The sequence below is a fragment of the Ursus americanus genome, chromosome 20 (genome assembly GCF_024610735.1).
Source record: "Ursus americanus isolate L20-20 chromosome 20, mUrsAme1.1.p, whole genome shotgun sequence".
NCBI lineage: Eukaryota > Metazoa > Chordata > Mammalia > Carnivora > Ursidae > Ursus > Ursus americanus.
The window spans coordinates 37,507,801-37,527,912 of NC_142146.1; the positions used below are offsets into that span (position 1 = coordinate 37,507,801).

The 20,112-nt window shown below is 43.1% G+C and overlaps 1 protein-coding gene across 10 annotated transcripts in view; it reads left to right on the forward strand.

The window, feature by feature from the left end:
- ZBTB38 (zinc finger and BTB domain containing 38) overlaps window positions 1–20,112 on the forward strand; it is a 145,969-nt gene that overhangs the window by 103,836 nt on the left and 22,021 nt on the right. The window contains exon 1 of one of the 10 annotated variants that reach the window (XM_045791893.2): window positions 9,712–11,799. The exons of the other annotated variants lie outside the window; for them this stretch is intronic. The gene's annotated coding sequence lies outside the window, so the exon portion shown is untranslated. Of the gene's footprint in view, window positions 1–9,711; window positions 11,800–20,112 lie in introns of those variants that run through there. 10 annotated transcript variants of the gene reach the window in all.

Below are 20,112 nucleotides of genomic sequence, written 5' to 3' on the forward strand. Positions count from 1 at the left end.
AGAATGAATTAAACAAAATGCTGTGCTATCAGGTAATGCCGGATGGCAGAGAACACATTGCGGAGTGCACGCATGATCACCTGGCCAGCAGTATTAATGGGGTATCAGCTGGTCAGGAAAAACTGGTTCTCTTGGTCAAAATGGCTCTTGATAAGTAGTCTTTTGAGTGGCATATTCACATTTGGCACTGGATTTGGCATAGAACAAACACAGCCACTAAACATATCACTCAAAAGATGAGATGGTGATTTATATTTACTAACATTCGGAATCACATAAATACAGTCTTCCTTTTAAGTATGCTAGAAGGAGTTTGTGACCCGGAGTCACAAGATCAGGGTTGAAAACCGAGCCTTGTCAATTACGTGACATGTGGCGTTAGGATTTTGGCGCCATTTTTCTGAGCCTCAGCGTCTTCATCTTTGAAATGGTGATAGTATCTCACAGCCAGTAGGGGTGCTGTGAGAAAGAAAATGAAATGGTATGTATGGAAGTGGTTTGTAAATGGTCAGGGGCTAAACAGGAGTAAGGCTGAGTGCCCTTGTCCTTGTTCTGTTTGGGTCCAGAAGGTTGGCCTTTGGGAAGTGTCAGGTTGGGGAAGGGTGGTGTTCTGCTGGGTCAGTGAGTATGGGCCCTGAAACACTTGTAGGTCGTCTGATTTCCCAGTGGGGCAGAGTATGAGGATGCTGTATGATAAACCCCAGAAAAACAAATGGCATGAGCTAGTTAGGGAGGATGTGGGAATGAAGACAGTGGTTAGAAAATTAGAGTCTTGTTGTGCTTATTGAAACAACAGAGCTGAGAGAATGTAACTGGTCCGGGTTTTGCATTGGTTCACCTGTAACCAAGGGCCAGCCCAGGGACCACAGTTCAACTCCACGGAGCTTGACATCTTGTTCTCCCAAGTAAAAGTTTTCTTTTCTGCAGCTCAGAAGCTTTCTGGATCGCAACACAAGAGCTTATGTACCCTGAGGTCTCAGTGTCTTGATTCTGAACATATTAATGCATTAACACAGCCAGAGCTGTTCTTTACAGGGTCCTTCCTCATTGTGTAGGTTCAACCTCCTTCCTCCTCAAAAATGAAACCAAGGCTTTATCTTTTTTATTCTGATAGATTGAAAAATATTTTCCAAGTCCTGATCTTGAAATATGATCTGTGCGTGTGTGTGTGTGTGTGTGTGTGTGTATAGAATGACCACTTCCTGTCACTCTCTGGAGGTGGGCACAGAAAACAGTCCTGCCTTTTTGTCACAGACGTCGCCATTTTGAACTTAACCTGTAAGTTTCTGGAGCGTGAATCTGTGTGACATGTGAAAGAAATAGGTCTATTATAAGACAGAATTGACATTCTAAAAATATCCCAACACACTGGAGATGATGAACAAAATGAACGTGATTAAATCCAACCAGAATAAGTGAGTGAATTTTTGAGCTTCAGTTAAAAAATTCAGGCTTGGAAGTTTGGAAGCCAAGGAGGAGGAAGAAAACAAGGGAAGAAAGGAGAACTCCATGCCAAAAAAAGAAACACCAGTGTGTTATAAATAAAAATCAGTTATCGAGCACTTCTGTTTGCACTTGCTGAGTACACAGATAATCTCATTTATTCTCCCACACCCTGTGAAGTGTGTAGTGTTCACTCCACTTTATAGATGAGAAGACCGAGGCTCAGGGAGGTCAAGTCCTTTCTGTGGTCATGCAGTTAGTAAGCAGGTCCCAGCATCTGCCTTTGAGCATGGTATAGTGAAGGGTATGGAACCAGAAGTCTAGCAACCAGTTTTGGTCAAACCATGAGCTCTTAGGTCAAGTCATTTGACTTTTCCATGCCTCAATTTTCGCATATCCAAAATGAGAGCTTTGGACCAAGTCTAATGCTCCTTTGTCTATAAAATCCTCTTTGCAGTGGAATAGCCGAGGGAATTTGATGTTTATCCCAGGGAGGGGGCCATGCAGAGTAAACCTTCAAAGGGCTGTCATGGGCCAGAGGCCACCGTTGAGGGCCCCTTCTTTGCTGCCCGTGAGGACTGCTCCTCTGAGGAGGAAATGCCTGCACTGGGTGGAGCCCTCCCCACCCCCGATCTGAAGAATCTCCAGAAGCCATTTGTGGCCAACTAAGAATGAGTTAGAGTGCAGCATCCACTAAGAAAAAGACTCTCTTTGCTTTTTGTTACCTAGAACACTCAGTGTCTATTTATTTTGGAGCAGTGCCTACTCATCTGCCCTTTTGAGAAAGATTTAGGGGTCTGGATTACCAGCTACCCAGGACACAAGAGCATTTCTCCGTGTGGACTCAGCACCATCTTGTGGACACAGCTCTCTGGACTGGGGATGGGCTGTGGTCATCAAATGAGAAAGAACCTCAAAACAACCCTAAAAAAGCTGCTGCCAAGGCAAAGCTGTGTCAGGGATCGTGTTTTTAATAGGGGCTGCCTAACCTCGGAGCTCGGAACTGCCTTAGGGAATTGCTTTTATGACCGTAACCCTGTAATTAAGCCCACGACACCTGGAAGAGCAGCATGGGCAGGCTCAGTGACACAGTAGCCAGACCTTCCCAGGAGCTGTGTTCGCTGGGAAGGGCATCAGTGCAGAGGCCTCCTTGGGAGGGAACCCCAGGCTCCTTTCTCCATGGCCTCCCTTCCCCTGTATTCTGCATCCAGCCCCAGCCCTTCTGGTGCAGAACATTCTCTGCCTGCTTCCTCTCCTTCCCGCTGGTATTGACTGCCACTCAGGGCATAACTTCTTTACTGTGCTTCAAGGCCCCCTTCCCAGTGAGGTGAGGATGGACCAGAATGAAGCTGTGGAGGAAACAGAGCACTCAGGTTGTAAAATGCTTTGCCTTTCCTAACTCTGTCTATGAACACTGGTGAGGCTGGCCGCTTGGACGTTTTTGCCATTTCTGTGTGTGAAGAAATTGAGTTATTAATCTAATCTGGGGCTAAGATGACGGTCTGAGGGCAGTCTTGCTCAGTGCCTTTACCCAGAGTGGAAGGAGCAATGTGTGGACGCAAAGAAGCCACTGACCTCTTCTCTGCCTATTCTTTGCAGTAAGGTTGTGGGGTGGGGTGTCTTTAATGGGCTTGTAGGACCCCCCCAAAACAACAGTCACTAATTTTGTATTTGGCTTCATGTATCATAATATTAACATCATGGTGCATGTACTTATTCTTTCAAAGTAAATGTTTGTTCTTTCAATTGCATTATTGTACCTAGGTCAACATTTTCTCCCAAAACCTTAATATAGGAACTCCCACTGTATTACCCACAGTCCCTTATTTTGCTGAATATTTGTTTTCGCACTTACCTTCCATGAGTGTTTTTTTAGTTAACTTCTTTTCTTTTGTGTCAGCCTGACTCCCACCTGCCCAGCCTGTCAGAACTAGTCCTGCTCAGGCTCCCTGGAAGCCTGTAAAGCCTGAGATTCTCCAGGCTCCCTGTCTTTCCATTCAGTTTCAGAGAAACCCCAACGCCCAAAATGGCCCCTGATTCCAGCAACCTCTCAATCGACAAGCAGTAAATTGGTTGCTATAATCAAAATGAGATGGGCTAAAGAAAAGAATTGTAGGTATTCTTTTCTGGAATTTTCATGGAAAAGTAGGGTGAAAAGAGCAATAGAATGAGATACTGCATTTTATCTATGCTGTCTCATCTAATCCTATGAAGAACTAAGTTGCATTATTATATCCATTTTGTAGATTGAAAAAAAACAGGTTTGGGGGCACCTGGGTGGTGCAGTCAGTTAAGTGTCCAACTCGATTTTGGCTCAGGTCATGATCTTGGGGTCCTGGGATTGAGCCCTGTGTCAGGCGCTGCACTCAGCGAGGAGGTCTGCTTGAGAAGATGTTCTCCCTTTCTCTCAGATAAATAAATCTTAAAAAACCCAAAAAACCACAGGTCTGGAGGTGTTAATTACCTTGTCCAAGTTCGTACAGCTAGTAAGTGGCAGAACTGAAATTAAACCCAGGAGTGTGTAAGCAGAGGCCCTGCTTTACCCTCTGAGTCGAAAGCTGAAACTGTACAGACAGAAAAAGGACAGCCCAGTGGTACAGGAGAAGGAGGGTTTGGAACTATTGGCTACATCGAACAGTTGTCAAAAATTTTCTTCAAGGACTTCAGTGGAAGCTTGAACCGGAATCCCAAATAAGCACACAAACATGTTAAACCCCAAATTAACCCCCCCAATTTTTTTTTAACAAACCACAATCTAATGAACCCATTAAACTGAGACATAAACTAAAAAAATTCTAAAATCAAAAAAACCTAAGTGTTCTCTAAAATAAATCATAAGCAAACTGACATGTTACTAGAGTCCTAGTTTAAAGTAAGGAGGGGGGTCCCAAGATGTTGCCCTCTCAAAGTCCCACGGTATGTGGGGATAGGAGCAAACATGGTCTGCCTGGAGTCTCTCTACAGGAGAGGTGAAGAAGCAGAGCACAGCAGAGGCTTTTTTTTTTTTTTAATGTTTACTTATTTATTTAAGAGAAGTGAGGGGTGGGACAGAGGGAGAAGGAGAGAGAGATTCTCAAGCAGGCTCCACGCCCAGCCGATATGGGGCTCTGTCTCACGACCCTGAGATCATGACGTGAGCCGAAATCAAGAGTAAGTCACTTAACCAACTGAGCCACCCAGGCGCCCCAGGAGAGGCTTTTTTATGAAGGTAAAAGAATGTTGCTATCTAAAACATGTAACCCGATAAACTGACAGTACCCTAGCTTTGCCTTATATAGCATAATATGAGTGATCTGACTTAAGAGGACAAGTACACATCATGGAAATTTATAGATGATTTAGTATATGTCTTAAACATTATTTTCGTCTCCTTCCTATCAAGGCTTTTACCAGAATTGCTAACAAATACCTAAGTTGAATGATTTTTTTTTTTTAAGATTTTATTTATTTATTTGAGAGAGAGAGAGCAGGACCAGGGAGCGGGGAGAAGGAGAAGCAGGCACCCTGCTGAGCAGGGAGTCCGCCACCGGGCTCCATCTCAGGACCCCAGGACCATGAACTGAGATGAAGGCTGCCACTCAACCGACTGAGCCACCCAGGCGCCCCAAGCTGAGTGATTTTTATTTGAATTTGGGTACCTTTTTTTCACCCCTGCTAAGAAGACTGCTAACAAACAATGCAACTAAAAAAAAAAAAGAATTTAGACCATACTTGTAACTGAATGCCCACGTAGGAACTAAGGCTCAGATGCAGCTGCCATCTGCATTAGGAAAGAATGGTCAACTGCTGAACCCCTTTGGGGTAGTAACCACTGGCAGGGGTGTGGGGACCTCTGGGCACACAGTGAACTAGAGCATTTGTCCCTGCCATTGAGGAATTTCACATTTCCTGTATTTGGGGCCTGGGGCCAAGGCTTGCAATATTTGTTCCTACTGACATTTGCAACTAATTATTAATTGGTGATAGTAATATTAATAATAGTTAATGTTTAGGAAGCTTTGTGCCAGATACTACGCCAGGCACCTTACAGGTATTATCATTTAATCCTCATGTTAAGCCTGGTAGATTCTATTTTCAGCTCCATTGCAGATGAAGTGGCTGAGATGCAAAGAGCTTAAGAAACATGCCCAAGGTCACAGCCAGAACGTGACAAAGCCAGGCCCACCTGGCACCAAAATCCAGGCTCTCAGACTAGCCGTGGCCTGCCTTATCCTGAATGATCCTTCAGTAGGGCTCTGTTTCATGAATGGACTAATACAGTGCTTTGGGGTCTCCCAGTTCTCCTGGTTCAGGACCTTTATTTAATCTCTCCACTCGCTCGCCCTTTCAGTACCCACTTCTTATGGTAGCCCCTGTGTTGCGCTCCATAGCTGGTGTGTGGTAGACATTTGATAAATATTACCTTGAAATAGAAATGGATCAAAAATTAATAACATTAGGCCACCTGGCTGGCTCATTTGGTACAGTATGCAACTCTTGATTTCAAGGTTGTAAGTTCGAGCCCCACATTGCATGTAGACATTACTTAAAAATAAAACCTTTAATATAAGAATAATATAATAATATTTATGAACACCATATATTACCTTGAAGTTTACAATTTTTTTTTTTAGGAAAACAAATTAAAAGTAGAATAGTGTGGAGAATTCTGAATTTCCCTAAAGTAGTCACCACCAGGCCACCTGGTGGTCCATATGGCATCCTTGTGCATTTTAAGGAAATGGCCCCCTCCATCTGGCAGGAGGATGCAGTCCTCACCAGTGCACCTGCCTGGCCAAGCCTGGCTCTCAGCCTCCCCTTCATCACAGCATATCACAAGGCATAACCTCTCCCCTGCACGTGGCAGTCCTGCTCAGGTCCAGCCGACAATTTGCCACACACTCCCACGCTGGTAAGTAGGCTGGGGTCGGGAGCATATGAGCCTTTGAGACCAAGAAAGTTCTTTGCTTCTTGGTGCTCCTGAATCTGAAATGGAGAGTCTGGTTTTTGAGCCATACTGCCTGGGTCTGCATCCCAGCTGTGCTGCCTGCTAGTTGAATGACCCCAGTGAAGTTACATAGCCTCTCCGCATCTCGGTTTTCTCATTTGGAAAATCAGGTTGCTGTGAGCTTCATCGGATTGGTATATACAGAGTGTATAGAACGGTACTGGGCACCTGGGTGGGGCTGGCATCGTGAGTTGCCTCCTGTCCAATGAGCAAGTCTCGTTGGGGACATTGATGCATTTGTGGTGGGACGTCAGTGTTACACTGCAGTAGCCCTCAGGAAGGCTGCTCTAGGGGGCCTCTGACACAAGCAGGAGACAGCAGTGACTTATTTCTTCGTAGCATAGTTAGAAGTCATGGGCCAGCGCATGCACACAATTTTTTTTATCCTATACCCACATGTTTATTACTTTGAAGTTTTAGTATTTTTTTAAAAAAAGTTATTTTAAAAGTATGTTTCCAATTTAGTCTGAGCACTCAGGGGATAAAGGCCAAATCCCTGGAGCTTAAACTATTTAAGAACAAAATTCATCTGAGTACATTTTAAAGATTTTATTGACTTTATTCAGTGATTTGTGAATTGGGCAGCATCCAACGTAGCAGATAAAAAGGAGCACCAAAGAGCTATGCAAGGCAAGAGGTTTTATAGGCTGACAGGAGCAGAATAAGGAAGTTATACTGGGCAGAAAGGCAGATTGGTTATTGCAAGATTACTTTCCTTATAAGGGACAGCAGGGCATCATCAGGCAGATTACTTACTTAATGCTGATCAGTTGATTCCTGATTGACTGGTTTAAGATTCCATTTCTGGGAGAGCCAAACTAAGTTCAGTTTCAGTTTGGTGACATGGGGCTTAGCGTAAGTGACTCCATTTTGGGCCTGTTGTCTTTAACAGAACAAAGCATATCAGTAGAGCTTAAAGTATTGCTCTTTTCCTTCCTTTGAGCCAAAGCTGTAATAGTAAGCCATTTTTCAGTGTTTCGAAGCTGTGTTTCAATGTTTTAACTTGTTTGAGCAGTGACAACTTTGTGAGCAGTAGATGGCCCTTGCTTGTCCTATTTAGCTCAGCTTTAGGCTAGCAGTGTTGATTTGGTTGTGTGTGTGTGTGTGTGTGTGTGTGTGTGTGTTTCCTTATACCATGTCCGAACAGCCTCTTGACTTTTTTATGTTCAACAAAGATATTCACTCCTTTTACCATAGGTGACAAATAGGGTGGTTTGCAGTGACCTAATGCTGGATCTGGAAAGCTTGGTAACAGTGCCTGGTATAGTGGGCTTTAGAGGGCTCGGTGTTTGGGTGCTTTTTGTTTTTGCATTCATTTAATAAAGGTTTATTAACACCTGTTACGTGCCAAGTACAGTGCTGGAAGCTAGGGATACTGGTGAACGGTCTTAGCCCTTACAGAATTTATACTCTTGTGGTAAAGGCACCCATTTGTCAATACTTAATTGTATGCTGAGAATATATGACAGATGAACCTAATTGAGGGGGAAAGGATGGTTGGATGGAAGTGAGAGTAGGCTGCCTCCTGGGCTAGAAGGGCGTTCTAGGATGCAGGAGCAACATGTACAAAGGCCTGGAAGTAGGAAGATCCTAGGCATATTCAAGGAACAGAAAGAAGGCTGATGCAGGTTAGAGTGGCAGGAAATGGGGTTACGTCGCAGAGGACTTTATAAGCCTTGGCGGAGATAGGGGAATTTGGATGTAGGGTTTTAACGAGCATCGCTGGCCATGTCGCAGTTCTGGGTTTGTGGGGAGACTCTTCCATCTGTCATGGAGAAAGCTCACACCCAAAGTTGGCCCTCCCCTGGAGATTCTCTTTCTGTAGTGCTCCCCCGAGGCTTCATACTCACTGCTCTCTTGCCCTACCCTGACGGACAGGGTCTAGCATGAGCTTCCTGGCCCCCGAAGACTGTATCATCCCTAGCCCAACACTGAGAGGGTAAATCTAAATACTCGTGAGGGAGGGGAGGCAAATGAAAACTCATTTTCCTGATACATACACTTAAGATTAACAAATCCTCGCTGTGCAAATCCTTGGTCTTTGTCTTCTGAGTGCTTGGACTGAATTGAGTTGGTGATGGACTCTTAAAAATCAGCTTTTTTTCATACTAAAGTTTTAAGATGGCAACATGAGGGTATAAAGGCCTTGGTGTTGGGTGTTTAGCCAGTTTTGGGCCGGAGGGCAGGCACTATGGCTGACTCTGGTATGTGTTCCGGTGGCACCTAGAGAGTGCCTCCTGCACCACCACTGTCTACCCTGCCGGCCTTGAAGAGTCCAGCCCCGAGGCCCAGGCTCTAGCAATGCTCAGGTTGCCCTGGGGACCCAGCTGCCCAGGGCAAGGGGTCTGCTTGCCTTAACTCCCATCCTCAGCTGCCCTTCCTGGGGACCCCTCTGACACATTCTGCTTCATGCCAAGCAGCATCTCTGGGTTCCTTCTTGGCATGTGCCTCAGGCTGGCTGCCCCCAGTGGCTCCAGCTCTTGAATCTCAGCCTGGCTCTGCTCCTGCTCTGGGCTTCTGCAGCAGTGATCCATTACAGTAAGCCTGCTGTTTGCACTCCGTGCAGGGCAGTTTTATGGGGATAGATCAGGTCACCTGCTCTTTCTGCACTCCTGCTGTGTGTGCACATGCCCATGAGGCAGTGGAGTGTGGGGGACTGAGCCCTGCGCCGCCATCAGCAATTACAGGTCTCGTGTAAGCAAGGCACTTGTCTGGGCGCAGTTTCCACCCGGTACTGCAGATCCAGTAATGTCAGCTTCCATTTACCCAGCACAGACCCTTCATTCCCTTAACACTGTGAGTATAGAGTAATATCCCCATTTTACTTGCCTGCTGCACAGGAGGGTGAAGGGGATTAGAAGAGTTAATATGTGAAGTGCTTCACAACCTGAAATGCATCAGATAAAAGCACTTTTATTCTAAATTGCTGGGGGAAATTCAAACATGCAGATTGTAATGACAATATGTATGGTGCCTACCCATATCTAATATTGATTTAGAAACATGTATCTATTTACAGGGTGGATTGTGTATTTAGTAAATGAGTATTTATTGAGGGCCTACTCTGTGTTAGGCACTGTTCTAGGTGCTTTAGATACATCAGGGAAGAATACCAAAGATGACTGCCCTTGTGACACTTCAGTTCTAGCAGGCAGATGGACAGTAAGTAATAAAGGAGTAAGTTGTGTAGTATAGTGGAATGTTGTGGGTACTGTGGAAAAGAAAAAAGCAGAGCAGGATGCGGGGCATGGGAACACAGGGGAGGGGGCGGGTTGCTCTTTTAATCAGGATGAGCCTCATTTATGTTTTTGTGCATAGCCACTTCACTAGTCATTGAGCAAATATTTCCCAAGTGCCTACTATGTGCTGCGTCCTATAGATGTAGCAGTGAAGAGGGTGGACAAGGTCCTTCCCCTCCTGGAGCTTATCTTCTGATGGGCAGGGTGGACAGTGAACAAGCAGGCAGACACATGATAACTGCAGGTTGTGATAGGTAGTACGAAGGAAAACCAGGCGTTGTGAGGGCGAGTGAAAGCAGGATCAAAGACTGATGGGGTGGCTCCAAGATGACATTTGAGCCGGGCCTGAAGCATGAGGGTGAACCAGCCGAGGGCAGTACCGGGCTCAATGTGCTTAAAGGCCCCAGGGCCGTAAGAGACTTGGCAGGTGGAGTAAGCAAAGAGGGGCGTATGTGGTGAGCACAGAGATTGGGATGGAAAGGAGCAGGCAAGTCGAAAGAGAGTAAACAGGACACGTGGACCACACCAGGCCTCACAGGCCACCGTGAAGGGTCTGGATTTTGTGCTGACTTCAGGGGAAAGCCACTGAAAGGTTTTAAGCAGAGCTTGGCTTGATCTCTTTTGTGTTTTTTAAAAGATCGTCCTATGTACCGCATGAAGCATGGACTACATAAGCAGTTCTCTCCAGAGCCACCTGCTGAGCAGGATAGGGTCAGTCCTCCTGCTGATTCCAGCCCGTCCTCCCAGAACCCCACTTGTGCCAAGCACTGTGTTTCGCACGGTGTGTGTTGTGGCACTCAATCCTCCCTGCCCAGTTTCTGGCTCATCCAGAAAGAACCAGTATAAACTGTGATTCCTTGTGATGCGGTAGTCCCCAGAAAGCTGGGGTGCAGAGGGAGCTGGAGAGGGAGGGGAGGTGGTTTAGATAGTTTAATGCCAAAGCGGCAGTTGGTGTTTGGTCCATTTCAGGATGACTCCTCCTCATGATTAGCTGGAGGGTCACTCTTGTTTAGTAGCCAAAATATCTGACAGTTCTTCCCTTTGCCCTTCCCAAGAGGAAGCAGTCCATCCACTGAGAGGAAGGGTTATTAAATCAGTCGGCCCTTTAGGTTCACAAGAAAATGGTATTTGGTTTTTGAAAGCAACTCTTGATAATAAGCTCACCCCAACCTGAGAAGCTTCAGAGGACAGGGATGCTGTCCCTGGTCATTTTGGTCACTCGGTCCCCCCAGCGTTCCGATTAAAAATGCCTTCCACGTCAGGGACTATAAATGTCAGTGGAGCTTGGCTGAGATGAGAAACGAACACAGACTGGAGGGCTTCAGAGATAAACATTCCAAGCGTGTTGGCCAGGTTTCTTAAGCAAGCAGGTATGTGGGCAAGCTCGATCCTGAGATGAACCCAAGGTACATATGGGCTACCCTGAAATACCATTGTGTTTGAAAAAGAAAAAGAGAAGCCAAGGACCTTTTCCCCCTTTCATCTTTCCAAACAAGCAGCCTGAAATATTTAACTGAGCCCATTGCATCACTCATGAATCTGATAATACTTGTTCTTACAATCAATATGCACGCAACTACAAGTCTAGAGACCAAATGTTTACCTTTTCAAAGTAATATATTCAGGTAAGGCTGTTCAAGCCAACCTCCCTCTGTCTAATACACCCTGGCAGCTTTCTGATGTCAGCCTTTTGAACAGCTCGAATTCCAGTTGAAAAAGCAAACTTGCCTTGCCGTACAATGCCTTCGTGAATCTGAGAGTTTAAGTGCATTAGAGTCTGATAAATGCTGCTCTTCTCTACCCCTTTCGGACTGCATTTAGAAGAGAAATCACGAGGATTTTCCTTTTCGTAGACACAGCCATGCTCTATAAAGGGCTTCTGTTTTGTAATGTTTTTGAGATCCGACGCGTGTGTTTTTAACACCTTGTCACGTGAGGAGGTCTGACGTAGTCACCCAACGTGACTACGAGAAAGTGTGCTGCAAAGATGTGTGCGGGATGGGGGAGCGGGATCACTGAAGCAGTGTCCTTTGTCGGCACACTTTCTGCAGGGACTCGCAGCTTCCACTTCGATATGGGCCCCGCACTGCCCCAAAATGGACTGTGCCTTTGACTTTTGCAAGATTCCAGGTCAGTATCCTAATATAGTGTGTTCTTTTTTTAGTTGGGTTTTATTTCTGAGTTTCTTTTTATAGAAGAAGACGTGCAGTAGAGAGAAGCGAAAGTTGCTCTGTTGATTCAGTTTTGTTGTTTTGTACGTTAGTAATTGAGTCGCCAGCGTGCCGCAAGAGGGCGTTTGGCCTTTGCCTCAGATCAGAAGATTTAGAAAAATGGGCCTCCGACTGGCCCAGGAGAGTGGCCTTACTCAAGGTAGCGTTACTTCACTCTCCGTCGGGTCTTAAAGATTTACTAATAGAAGTACACCAAGTTTTATTAGCAAGCCTTATAAAGTTCTACATGGTAGATACGTTGTTGATTAATAACTTAAAGAGGTTTTCCAAGATTTGGGGGGTTTTTTGGGCACCGTGAGAGTTAAAGTTTATATGGAAACTCATTTTAAGCTTTTTGACTTCTGTGTATTTCAGTAAAGTTGCCTTGACTGATTGGGGAGGGAAGATTTAATTAAGCTGGAAATACAGGGAGTTAGTTGCTCAGATTATTGCTAAGAATTGTTTCCCTTTTTTCAAGTTCAGTCGCAGAACGAGTGGACCAGTGCCTAAAAGAGATCTCCAGGATCTAATGGGGAGGTAGCTAATTTGATAGATTAATGGTTAGAATCGTATGGGCACACAGAAGACTGTGACCAAGCTAACCTTTGAGATTTGGAAGGCAGGAATGCAAGCAGTGCTAGATTGTTCAAACAGAAGAGAGCGGAGGTCCTGCAAATCAAGGAACTGTTTTCACCTGAGTACAGGGAGTGTGGAGGGACTGTTGGACGCCTGGCTTTTCAGCCATGCTCAGACTCTAGAGACAGTAACCACTTCAAGCTTGGCAATTAAAGATAGCCATAGAATATATATCTGTGAGACTGTGGGTGGGTATGTCTGTCTGTGTTTCTCCATCCCTTGGCCTCTCCTTCTTCTGGGGATTTCTGCTTTGTATTTTACCACATTTTCATCCACTGTGTCCCTAGTTCTTTTAAGCCTATATCTGATTTATTTTATTGAGTAAAATAATTTTTAAATAATTTCTTTAGCAATCATTTTGAACATTTTCTCATAGGTTAGATAACATTTCTCAAACTTGTAGGTCCCAGGACCCCCTTACACTCTTATAAGTCATTGAGGACCCAAAGAGCTTTTGTTTATCAGAGTTATAGATCCATCAATATTTGCCATATTCAGAATTTAAAAGGAGAACTTAAACAATTAATTCATGAAAAATGATAAACCCGGTTGCATGATAAAATAACATATTTTATTTTAAAAATAACTGTTTTCTAAGGCAAAAAAATGTAATGAGAAGAGTGGCAAATATGTAACATTTAGCTTGATAGAAAGACAGCTGGATTTTCATACCAGCTTCTGAATTCAGTGGCAAGTATGTTGTTGTAGTTGAAGTATGTAAAGAAAACCTGGCCTCATACAAATAGGTAGTTGGAAAGGGGGGGGGAAACAAGTGAAAGGCGCACTTAGTTCATTTTCAAGTAAATGTTTGCCCAGATATCCACATCTGAATAACCATAGTTTGTCAGTTGTTTTTTCATGTAAAAATGGTGTTCCATGAAAAAAGTTGGCTAATTCATCTCACAACACAGAGAGTCACCCAGGTGCTTTTCCTTAAGGCGGTCGTCGTTTTTTCAGTATGCACTGCAAGTGTTTTGTGTGTGCCTCCTGTTTTATCACACAGAATAGTAAAAAGCTGTATATTCAGTAGTCAAGATTTAACAAAATTAATAATTTTTACTTTTTCATCTGGGTATTACTGGCTTGGTGTTCGCTACAGCATCAGCTCTTTTACCCATCATCGCTTTTGTACTGTTCGTGCACGTGTTAGCATGGTGGGTGAAGAAAGGCAGATGACATCTTTGTGTTATTATGAAAATAGTTTTACCCTCACGAGCCTGACAAAAGGGTCTTGGGAGACTCAAGATCCATTAAACACTTTGAGAACTGCCAGATGAGAAGGAAACTAGGAAAAAAAATGGACAGGAATTAATTTTTATTTTTCTAGTAAAAGAAGAGAGTTAATTTTGCTCTCTGTAGAGTAGAATCTGGGTCCATCTGGTTCTCATTTTTTAAAGCTTTAAATCAGGAACTTTTCTAAGCACAATGTGTATTGAAGCCGTTTGCTGCTCAGGGTCTGAGGGGGCAGTTCCTCTTGCTCACCGTCAGCGTCATCGACAGTGTACTGTACCTTACAGGTGGCAGGAGAACAAAGTGAGTTAGATTGACCTTGCACTCAAGGAGCAAGTAGGGAAGGATATAAACATGAACAGATGCATAACACTACATGTTATAATAAAGGTAGGAGCCAAAATCTAGAAATTCCAGAGGACAGACGCTGCCCAGATGGGCTGTCACCTGAGATGAGTGAGTTTAAGGAATTGCCAAGCAGAGGAGCTAGAGGCTAGGGTAGAAGAAACTCAAGAGGAAGTAATTTTTCTCCTGGAACTTTTATACGGGTATAATTTACAAATCTTCCAAAATTAGGAAAAAGGTATCTGTGGGTAGGGAGTATGTGAGCTGTGCGTGTTAATGGGCGCATTGGTGTGGGGGAGGGGAGGCTAGGCTGGAGAAGGGGGCTTCTGCTTTGTATCTTAATATACTGTTTTAATATTTTACCAGGAGCATAGACTTTTTTTTTTAAAGGTTTATTTATTTGAGAGAATGAGAGAGAGAGCAAGAGCACAGGGAGGAAGGGTAGAGGGAGAGGGAGAAACCCAGACTCCGCACTGAGCACAGAGCCTGTCTCGGGGCTCGATCTCACAACCCTGAGATTAGCACCTGAGCCAGAACCAAGAGTTGGACGTTTAACCGACTGCACCACCAAAGTGCTCTGATCTTATTTTTTTTAAAGCTAGTTCATTATAAAAGCTGATGAAAAAAAGGTAATTTAATCGTCAAAAATGTCTTATTTAGGTTCCTATCTTTGCATTATATGTGTGTGTATTTATTAGGGAAGGTTGGAGTATAGCAGGAGACAAAAGCAGCACAAGATCCTAAATATATGAATTAACTAGAATTTCCCAATGGCATTTATATGAAGTATAATTATAAAGTATGTTTGTCATATATTTATAAAATTCTTAAAAGCATTTTACATACTTTCAAGTACATTTTATATAAATATACACATGTGTACTTACAACTATAATACAGAATTTTATGTTTATGTAGAGGTTTATATTTTGTTTATATATATACACATATGTGTACATATTTATACATATATATATAAACATATATATATAAAGATAGAGGATGACCATTCGTCCTTATTTCCCCAGGTACTGAACCAATGTATACTTGTTTCTGTGGCATAGTTATTTGTTGCACCCTTTTCTCTCTCAAGTGCCCTGTTTTAGATGCTGAATTATATATTCACCCTGTATTTATTTATATATATTTTTATTTATTTATAAATAAATGTGCGACTATGTAAATATTTTTATATAGCATATGCTCATATAAAGTCACATGTTTATTTGTACATGCCTGTGAATATATGCATATGTATATTTGTGTATTTAGAAGGTATATGTTAAAGGCTATTTATACCTTAAATACAAACTCAGGAAAATAGTAACATAAGTCAGACGACCACCGTTACCTAGTTAGAAATTATTTTAAAAGAAATGTAGGGCCACCAAAATTTTTGCGTCTGCAACAATTTTATTAGCCTTTTTCATGCTTATCTATTCCATCTTGGTAATACTACTGAGAATAGTGGATTTTATTGCATAAAACTTGCTTCTTAGAAAACATTTTAGAAAGTTACATGTAAATTTAATCTCATCTTCCCATCTCATATTCGTTTTTCTGAGGTCTTTCACGGGCTTTCCATTGGCAGGAACTCCTAAAGCTTTAGTATTAAGTTACTCTCTGTAAAGCAGTGTAGTAGAGGAGGTCACCTTAACTTTTTTAAGTCAAGAATACTATTTTTGCTGAGGATGACTCCCCCCCCCCCCAAACACACGAAAGCTCATTTATAAGTCTTAATTTTAATTTTGGGGATATCTTTAAAGTAAGTATGTCTGAAGATCTGTGGATCTAATGTTATTTCATGTAATGTTCTTATCAGTCGCAACAAAGGAAACCAGCTAAAGGGGCAGGGCTGGTCATGGGACAGAAGTCACGTGGTGGTAAGTGCCTGGGCCAGCAGCGTGTGAGTATAGCTGATCCTGATGAGGGGACACAGCTACTAGGTGCTCAGTCCTTCTTGCCAGACAGGCAACAGCCATTGTTGCCGCTCTTTTTCTTGTTCAGGAAAGATATATTGATTTTTATGTTAAATCTTACTCTCTTCAACATGAGCCCAGTTTTTCAAAAACATGGTTCCAAAGACCAGGTTGGTCAGACAAGACCTGCAGGAACCAGATTTGCCTGTGGTCCTCTGGTCTACAGACTTCAGACTCATTTCTCTATTGCTCTTTGGACATGTAGGATATGGCTTTTAGCTCTCGCAGCTTCTGAGATGTTCAGGTGCCTGGGGTTGGAAGGCAGTTCAGGTGGCAGGCGCTGGTAAGCTCGAAAGGTGGGTGCTAGAGTCTTAAAGACGTTAAGGTGCATCTTCAGCAACTTTCACTGTTTTTCCAGTCTGCACTTGCAGATTTTAAACTCTTACATTGACGCTTGGATTATAAACTTCTTGAGGGAATGAAACTCTGTGTGTCTTTCTGAGTGAAATTCTCTTTCGTCCCTTTTTTTACGTCTACAGAGCTAAATTCTACCCTCAAGATCCCGTAAATGGCGCTTCTTCCTAGAGAGCTTTGCCAAGCTACTCCCTGTGCCTTCCATCGCCCCCACTCCCAAGCTGCTCCCCAGAGCTCGCACTGTGTTCTCCTGACCTGCCTGCCTTCCTGCATGATCCCACACATGCATTGTGTGTCTTTGTTAGGCAGCATTTCATAAACACATCTTATTTCCCTTGCTACACCACAAAACTTTGAAGGCAGAATTTTTATTTCTTTATGGCAGTGGGGTTTTATTGTCAGCTACCCGGGGCCTGGTTCTAGCTCGTTGATAAAAACTACTTGGGGCACCTGGGTGGCTCAGCTGGATAAGTGTCTGACTCCTGATCTCAGCTCAGGTCTTGATCTTAGGGTCGCGAGGTTAAGCCCTGTGTTGGGCTCCATGCTGGGTGTGGAGCCTGCTTGAAAAAAAAAAAAAAAACCTACTTGAAAAGCCTCTGAGACAAGGTGGGAAAGTTGTGTCTTTTGAATTTGGTATCATATGAATATATTCTTTATTTACTAAATAAATATAAATATAAAAATGCATATGGATTCCAGAATCTAAACCAGAATTTCTGTGGGAGCAGGGGAGAGGGAAATCTATAAACCTGTACTATTTTAAAGCTTCCCAGGTGATTCTGATACATAGCCAGGGTTGGGAACTGCTATCCCAAAGCATAGAGTAGGTATTCAGGTAGTTTCTGTTCAAAGGAAGAATGAACTCTTGTCTGCCTATAACATTTAGCCTGATGCCTTGTACTTAACAGTTATTCCATAAATGTTGGTAGAGGGAATGAAAGTCTCTTTTGAGTTCAGATACCACCCCCCATCCCACTTTCTTAGCTGGGGTGGGGCCATCTACGTGCCCCCACCTCTCACTCAGTCCGGGTGGATGGGCAACTTCACAGCTGGACCATGGATAGCCTAACTAGCAGCCAGCTGGCCCCTCCTCTGATCCTTTCAGCACACTGCAATGTGAGCGATTGGGTTTTTATTTGTTTGTTTGTTTGTTTGTTTCAACTCAAATCTGGTTATGACTTTCAGTGGTTTCCTCTTAGCTGCAATATAAAATTTACTGTTAGGAGTACTTTAGAACCTTTATGATGTGGTCTGATCCTTCCTTTCCTGGCCCATGTCATTCAGCAGAAAGGTACTGAGGCCTGCCGTGTGCCTGGCACTGCTGAAGACACTAGGGACAGAGCAGTATGCAAACCCTCTCCTACCATCACACAGACCCACTTCGCAGTCCCCTGAGTGCAGTACGCCCTTTTATCATTTTGCGTTTTGCCCACGGTGTTCCTTCTGCTTAGGATGCCTTTCCCACACCCCTGTTTTACTTACTAATGTCAAGCCTTCCAGGGCCCTGTAAATAATAAGTTGGCACTTCATCCTTTAACACTTTGTACATACCTTACTAAAGGCCTACCATTATGGATTCCAATTATTAGTTGACAGCCCTCTTTGTTCTCCTAGACTCTGAGCTCCTTGAGGACAGAGACTTGTGTCACATGCTTCAGTATCTCCAGCTCTAAGCCCTGTGTCTGACCATGTTAGGCATTAACATATGTGCTGGGTAAAACTGACACAAGAATGAAGTTTTTATGTATGTGCCAAGAAGGCAAATTGAAGTGCTTACATAGTCACTATGATTTTAGAAGGATTCCTCTCACACAATGGTAGATAGTCCCCCTTTTGAACAGTGTCATACTTGGATGTTCCAAAGTTAGGAGGATGTGTTCATGGCATATATAACGATACTTCCTATTATACGTGTTATTCTAACTGTGAGTATGATTAAGATATTCTTAAATGTTAACAGTTGGCCTTTTACTAACCATCGTAGCTGAACAATCTAAGCAAAGAATCATGCAATCCTACAGAAGTGAGTGGCGCTTACCATCTAACACCTCAGAGTATTAGCTTGATGTGAAATACTGTATTCCCCAAGTGGAGGTGGGGCCTCATGGGAGTTTCAGAGTGCTGTGAACTGGAGTGTTTTGGAAGAAGCAGTAGTTTTGAGGTGGAAGGACAAAATAGATGTCAGCATGGAACTAAGCCAAGATGGAAACCACCTTTTAAAATCAGCGTATGTGTTTTGCCAGATCTGAGACTACCCAGTCAGCTGGATAAAGAATTGGAATAATGTATGGGCTTCAGAAAAGCCAAACAGAATGAGAATAAATGAGTCAGGAAAGAAAGTAGACTCTGCAGGGGCCCAGGGCAGAGACCCCAAGGAGGCAAAAGAAACATCAACAAAATATGCCATTGATCTGTAACCAGTGAAGGGCAGAGTCCCACTGTCTGTTCAGGGAGCCCCCTCTCCTTCAGTGGTATAGAGGAAACCATTGATTCCTGTTCATTTAATTTCATTTTTATTCATAGACTTGATCCTTCACACTTCTAGGAAAGATTCAAGGATGATTACAATTAAATGCAAGGTAAACAAGAGTAGAAGAACTAACGTTAAATAAAGAAAATGAGACAGTAGTCACACCAGAAACCCAGGCTAACAATAGCTATAACAGGTGATGATGAGAGTTAGTTCTAAGCTTCCTTGTCTTGGTAATAGAAGAATTTGCTAGTAATAATGTACTTTTTCCTATGGCTAGATGAGATCAAAGAATTAATGGATCCTAAAGTATAAAGGATACTAGATAACATAATGGGCACAACTTATAATAGCTTTAGAAAAGGGCGAAAAGAAATTCATTACATGGCCATCTGGTCTTTCCACAACTGAACGGCATGAGTTAAACGTGGTACTCCAGTGCTAGGAAGACCTTGCCACTGGGAGCCAACAAGATATCTTCAAGCTCTGCTGCATTCTGGACATCGCTTGATAAGAGATAGTCAGTATGGCCTTTAGACCAGAGGGAGGTTTTTGGTTTTAACTGCAGGAGTGATCTGTTAGTATATAGTGAAATGAGTTTAGTGAGTTGCTGTTAACATTTTTTAAATGAAAGACAACGGAACAGGACAGAATACATTGCACATAGGAAGGTTAAGTTTTAATTTTTGTGTCTTAGATCCCCACATACCATGTATTTCTTATATAATATTCAATCCCTCATTAAAATATTAGTTGGTAGGCTCTGGCCATCTCAGGCTCATGGTATAAAATATATATAGAGAGAAGAACAAGAATTAGGCTCTGGGAAGAGCAGAGATAAGATCCTTGAACCAGAACAAGAGCCACTGTGCCTTTAAATTGTGCCGATTTAGGAACCTGTGACGAGACTCAGTATTTTTTTTTTATTGAAATATAATTAACATACAGTATTATATTAGTTTCAGGTATATAATGATTCAACAGTGATGATAAGTATACACTCGAGCCCCTTTATCTAGTTCACCCCTCTTCCCACCCACCTCACCTCTGGTAACCGTCAGTTTGTTCTCAGTACTTCAGAGTCTGGGTTTTTTGTTTTGTTTTTTTTTTTTGTCTCTTTTTTTTCCCTTTGTTCACTCATTTTATTTCTTAAATTCCAGATGTGAGTAAAATCATATGGTATTTGTTTTCTCTGACTTTTTTCACTTAGCATCATATC